This window comes from Fundulus heteroclitus, chromosome 8, assembly GCF_011125445.2.
Source record: "Fundulus heteroclitus isolate FHET01 chromosome 8, MU-UCD_Fhet_4.1, whole genome shotgun sequence".
In the NCBI taxonomy this organism is placed as follows: Eukaryota; Metazoa; Chordata; class Actinopteri; order Cyprinodontiformes; family Fundulidae; genus Fundulus; species Fundulus heteroclitus.
This window is the reverse complement of record NC_046368.1, coordinates 11,154,080-11,160,427: the sequence shown is the minus strand read 5'-3', so window position 1 is coordinate 11,160,427 and position 6,348 is coordinate 11,154,080. Positions and strand designations below refer to the sequence as shown.

Genomic DNA, 6,348 nt, shown 5'->3' with positions numbered 1-6,348 from the left:
TAAAAGAATGGCGCCTAAATTATTTACTTGAAGCTTTGTGTCTTGGTATCTGATTGCCACATTGGTGCCACATTGGTACAAGGATGTTGCTCTAAATACTAATACCCTGTAATTCATAAAGATTTTTTGGTATTAAGTATTCTTGAACAAGAACACTTCACCTTTTAGCTGTTATTACTTGAATGCATTTTGACCAACAGCTGAACTTTGCAGCTATATATATACATACATACATATATATATATATATATATATATATATATATATATATATATATATATATATATATATATATATATATATAGATAGATAGATAGATAGATAGATAGATATGAATAAATCATGCGTGTCATAGATATTTTTTATTATTTGTATCCACAAAACTATATGTCGTGCTATTGGCCTGTAAAGACATCTTCTTTCATTTGTCTGGATTCAGTCAAAAATAAGGCAGCAAGAAGAAAAACTGAATATCTTTTTTTTTTTAAATCATTTGAATGATCACAGATGCGTTATTCATGATTTTCTCTCAGCTGTCATTCAAATTCAGATAACCTGAAGCCTCGGCGATCAGCATTATTTGCATCAACAAGCGAGGCCGTGAGAGTTCAAGTCATTCCGCATTTCTTAATCGTATTAGCTTCTCTTAAATGCAGCCTTTCTGGCGTTTCTTTCCTCCTTCAGCTGCGTTCTTCCCCTTCCGCGCGGCGCCGTTTATCAATCTTCCCTCCCCCTCTCCGTTGTCTCATCTCCTCTGTTTACCTGTCCTCACTTCGCTCGTTACAATCGGCGTACACCTCATAAATGTCTCTCCTTGTCACCGGCACATTATTTCTGCATAATTTCTCGGTTTTCGTCTCCGGTCGTAAGCATAATGTTTGGCTGCAGGCAGGAAGCCCTGCGCCGTGCTGCTCAACGTGTTAAACGCACCCCGGTTCCCTCTTTCTCTGGCTATTTCACACCTGGCTGCCTCTGTCTAATATATCTCCCGACTCCCAGCGCAGCACACAACAACAGTCATTAATTGCACGGAAGAGGAAATCATACACTCTCCTCGCAGATCGAGCAGCAAACGTCCTGCATGAGTTAATATCTGCTGTGCTGCCTGCAGCTGTAGCAGTAGCCCGGCTTTATAAAGCATTCAGCGTTCATATTCTCATCTGCCTAGCTGTGTAAAACTAACATTTAGAACCAAGACAGTCATCAGCATGTAGGAACGTTCAGCATTTTAGTTGTGTTAGCCATGAACCATTTATAATCCATCTTCCAATTCAATGTAATTCCATAGTCTGCAGTGGCAAAGAAAAGCTTCTGCTTTTACTGTTACATATAAGTGTTTCTCATTATAGAACAATTTGTTTTACCAGAAAAAGACAACTTGACTAACCCTGAAAAGCATTTTTTTGAATGATTTTTTTTTTTTTGGTTAGATTTTTTTTTATATAGCTTTGTATGAATTTGTTTGGGCCGTTCAGAGATGGATGCGCTGGTGGATTATTGTGCTTAAGGTCAAAAACAGCTGAAATGAGATTTCCCTTTAGCATTTTCTGGTAGGGAGAAGCACAATTATATCAATTAAGCCAAATTGCATGAGTCCTAATGCAGCAAAGCAGCCCCAGAACATTGTGCTATCATCACCATTTTTGACTACTAGCCGTGTATTCTTTTTCCATCATACTGTGTTAGTTTGACGGACCAGAGCTAAAAGAACAGATGCTGTAGTTTTTCCAGAAGGACTTTCTGGATGAGGCGCTGATGCCCTCTTGTAGTCGTTTCTGTGGGTCTGCCACTTCTGGGAAGGTTTTCCTCAGTTTGCTGTTTTGTCTTACTGGTTCTCACCTGTTTAATGGAGTCCCGAAGAATGGGAAATGACTCTGAAGACAGAAAGATGTATGTCAGTGAATTTGTTTCTCATCTGTTCTTGAATTTCTTGCTTGTTTGAGAAATTTTAGCCTACTTCGTGTTGTCATAAAGGTTCCTCTTAAGTGATCCGTTGATTCTACAGATCCGATAGCGATCAGTCAGTCGGCTCCAATCCATGATTTAAAAACAGTAAAATATTTTTATTTTATTTTTTTACCATGTGGGCTTTTTTCATTTTTTTAAGGATAGCTTTCTTCCTATAAAAATCTTATGTCACAGAAAAGCGAAAACAGAAGAAATCTTATCTTCCCACGGCACATTGCAGCACAACTCTTTTGCTGAACTTTTTTATAGAACCTAAAGTCTGCGCGGCATGTGTTAGCTACTTAATTAAGACAGGGCCTCATTAAGGCAGCTTCTTTGTTGTTCTGATTTAAAACTGGTTTCTGTTCATGTCAAAGTCGAGTTAGCTTCTCAATTAGTGCTAGTCAGTCACAAGACAAGGATCCAATTCTTCGGTTTTAACTCTAATTTAAGTACCACCTTAAAGATCTAAATATACATTATGTGTAAATGCATTTCTGCCGAGCTCTTGTAGCTATATTCAGACAGTGAACTTTTCTTCACGCTACCTTGTTTCACTCCGTCCTCCTCCCTGCAGCTTTTTTCTCTCCCACCCAGTTTGCTCTTTCTCCTCCATGGCTTCAAGAATAGATCCATGTGTTTTTTTTTTTTTATTTGTTTTTTTTTTGTCATTCTCGCTTCATAACTGGCTTGACAAGTCTCCCATTGATTGCGCTTGCAGATTAGAATTGATTTTGCTCTTCCCCATATTTTCCTTTCTGTTTGCTCCTTTCCGTTATGATGAGCATTTTCGTCACTCCATTCATCAGAGCGACGGACTAAAAAGTTTTCCCCCCGCAGGATCTGTGCAATTGTGCTCTGCTGAACAACAAACACAACTGGCCAAGTATTCAGGGGGTTGAATAAAGAAGTGCTCACGAAGGTCTCGCATGTTGTTTCTTCCCTTGCAGAGACGAAGACCTCTCCAATTCCGTCCTCCAAAGCACCGCAGAAGGCCGAGCCTCCAGTGGGCAGAGCTGCCAGGGTCGTCACATTTTTCTCCCCTTTGCTGTTAGGGATGATGCTGTTGTTCATTTGGTGAGCACCAACACACACACGTTCAGAAATCTTTAACCCGTCATGCTGGAATTGATTTTGAACTGCACTGGTACAGTATATATTAACATGTCAATGCGTGGCTGTTTTTGTCCCGAGTCTTTTTATAGTCCAAGAGTAACTCTTGTCAAGGGAGTTTGACCCACAGGAGGTTTTTTTTTTTTTTACTGCTTTTCTACTGAGGGTATTTAAGGCTGAAGGGAAATGCATTCTGAATGTTCCTGATTTTTGTACCTTATGCAGGACTTTGCAAGAATACAAATGCCACTTTTGTCTTTTTGTCAGGTGATGACCACAAACCTGAAAAGTTTTTTTTTTGTTGTTTTTTTTGGCATTTGATGTGAACGACCCAACATTTGTAATCAACCCAATTGAGTAAACACTTAGAAGGACCATTATTTGACTGAAGAAGGCTTTTTTTTCTTTGTCTTTACTGATGTGTTAATGATTTTTGCAGCATTAAGAATTCATTTTTTTATGTTAATTATTTTGTATTTCACAACGGATTAAAATCACCAATGGGCATATGGTATATACACTTTCTATTGATCCCTTCAACAATTCCACCCTGCACATCAATCTGAAACTATATCTTATGGAGAGGCATGGCAGTGGCAGCGTCATGTTTGGGGGATGCTTGTCCTTAGCGGTGTAAGGAAAGCTGATCAGAGTGGATGGGTAGATGGATGGAGTTCAATACAGGGCTGTCCTAAAGAGAAACCTGTCACAGACTTCAAAAGACCTGAGGTAGGAGTGGAGGTTCACCTACCAGCAGGACAGCGGCCCAGAGCTAGTTTATATGAATTTAAAAAAAATACGTAGCAATGGCCTAGTCAAAGCAGACACTTCTGTAGTAATATATCTAGTAATATTTTCCATCCAAACTGGCTAAGCTTGACCAGTCTGGCAAAGAAGAATGGGCAGAAACTTCAGTCTCTAAAGCCGATACGGACTTTCCCCCAAACACTCGCAGCTCTGACGGTTCTGAAAAATATTGACTCGGCGGGACCCGGATACAAAAATCCAGACCATTCCGATTTTCCTTGGGCAAAAATTTGACAACCACGCATTATTTTTCGTATATAATTTGCAATTATATCCTGCTTTGTGTTGGCCTATCACAAAAAAAAAAAAATCCCAATAAAAAAAAACACTGGGGTGTGCTTTTTTAACATGCGTTAGAGTTGTATGAATACACGTCGCGCAGAGATGTCTACAAAAGACAATGCCTGGTCTTTTTGATGCAGCACAGCTGAAGCTGACTCATTTGTCTTTCTGCCTCTCCAGATGTTTCAATCCCATGGAGTGACAACAGGTGGGAGGAAGAACAAGTTAAAGAGACGGAGGCTGGTGTTTTTTTTTTTTGTTTTTTTTTTTCTATTTTGCACATGTTTTTGAGGAAACAGTGCGTTGATCATTTCTGTCCATCACACAGTTGCCCACCAAAATTACTTAAGAGGGGAAATCAGACAGCCCTTGTTGACTGACGGGGACAAAATAATTCTTCAGAGGAACTCTTGCAAACGGCATCGTCAACGACGAGAGCAACAGCAGAGGCAGCAGAGCAACCATGACAGCGACAGCAGCAGCGACATCAAAGTGATTAATGTTACGCCCCTGTGGCTCCGATGAGCCGCAGCAGACTGATTTGTTGCTTTGTTTGGTTCAGGAAGCTCCTTCTCTGAGGAAGAAAACCAACTCATTGTTATTTTTTTATTCATTAATTGACTTTTTCCCCCCCTTTCTTTGAAACGGCAGAGCACTTCACAGACAAACGCACGACTTAAAGAAGTAGTGCCTTTGTGTGTGAGGCCACTGTAGCGCCCCCACATGCAGCTCAATCATCACGCCAAAGACTCATAAGCACCCTAACAAAGTGGCTCCAAATTTTTTTTTTTTATTCTTTTTTTTCACTAAGCTTCCTGAAGCCTGTGCCTGTACTCGGAAAGTATGTACAAATGCAAGTGGAGTAGTGATGCTGAAAAGTGCTATATGTATCAAACCCGAGGATCCCTGCAGCTCCTGTTTGTGTACACACACACTCTCACACACTCACACACACACACACACACACACACACACACCGTTTAACGAAGACGCCACAGTAAGCCTCCATCAGACTGTGCTCCGCACACCTTCGACGACGACGACTGAATCAAACCGATGGAGAGAGCCGTTTTTTCCATGTGGAGAATAACACTTTGAAGAGTTCAGTAACGGTAGCTTGACTTATTTAGACAGTTAGCTTTACATTGTGCTTACAGCGACTGGTAAGAAGGACCTGGATTGTAAAAAAATGAAAAAAATAAATAAAAAAATAACATATATATAAAATAAGGTAAATAAAAAAATAAAAAATATAAAAAAATGATAAAAAAATAAATAAAGTGGTTTTCAGATGTCGCAAATGCAAATTTCTTGTTTCTTCAGGAATTTGCTTTTGGTTTGATTTTGTTTCGGCAGCAGCATTGGATTTTGGGTCAGTGACACGAGCTACAGTATGTCGGTTTCTTTTTTTTTATCGCTCTATGCCGTAAAATACAGTAACATGAATCTGTTTGCTTTCCAAAGTCTGACGCTTTTACAAACTTTTTTTTCAGTTTATATTTTAATAGTCAATATCAGCAGGTACCATTATGTTATTCAAATTATTGACGTGTTTATTGTAATTTTGGGATCTTACGGACAAATAATTAAAAAAAAAAGATGCATATAGGGCTTAAGTTTTTTTGTTTGATTTTTCTTTTTTCAGACATTCATAATGGCTTAATTTCTTGATTCTATTTTGTAAACTATGATATGTAACTTTAACAATGAACAAAGTTTATTATTTAATATTATTAATAATAATAATGTATGTATTAGCGTTAGAATGTCGTAACCTGTACCTGGGGTCTTTTTTATAGCTGTATATACAATTACAGGTTTCAACCATTAAATGTGACCATTTCACAATGAATTCTGATGGACTGGACTCATTTTCATGTTACTTTTTTTACCTTTTTGAAATTATTCATCTATAATACAACAGATATGTAGCAAACTGAAGCATCTGTATTATTGTACGTGCAAAATAACAATTCACCATGTCAAAAATTGTGTCATCAGGATGACAGATTTCCATCCCAGAGAGTGACCGTCATCACAGATTTAAACAAGGCAGCTTCTACATGTTTGCCAGTGTTATGGCCAATAACTGTCTGTTTCTCGCGTCTTGTGTTCTGTTTAGTTGCATATATTTGTACAGTTGCAATTAAGTTTTATTCAGAATTTTAAAATGCTTACATGTATTCAAGAATGATGCTT

The 6,348-nt window shown here is 38.5% G+C and overlaps 1 long non-coding RNA gene across 1 annotated transcript; it reads left to right on the top strand.

The window, feature by feature from the left end:
• Positions 1–2,866: 2,866 nt before the first annotated feature.
• LOC118563913 lies at positions 2,867–6,007 on the top strand. The gene is made up of 2 exons (XR_004931525.1): positions 2,867–3,024; positions 4,330–6,007. It is a non-coding gene; the product is annotated as an uncharacterized LOC118563913 (long non-coding RNA).
• The last annotated feature ends 341 nt before the right edge of the window (positions 6,008–6,348 follow it).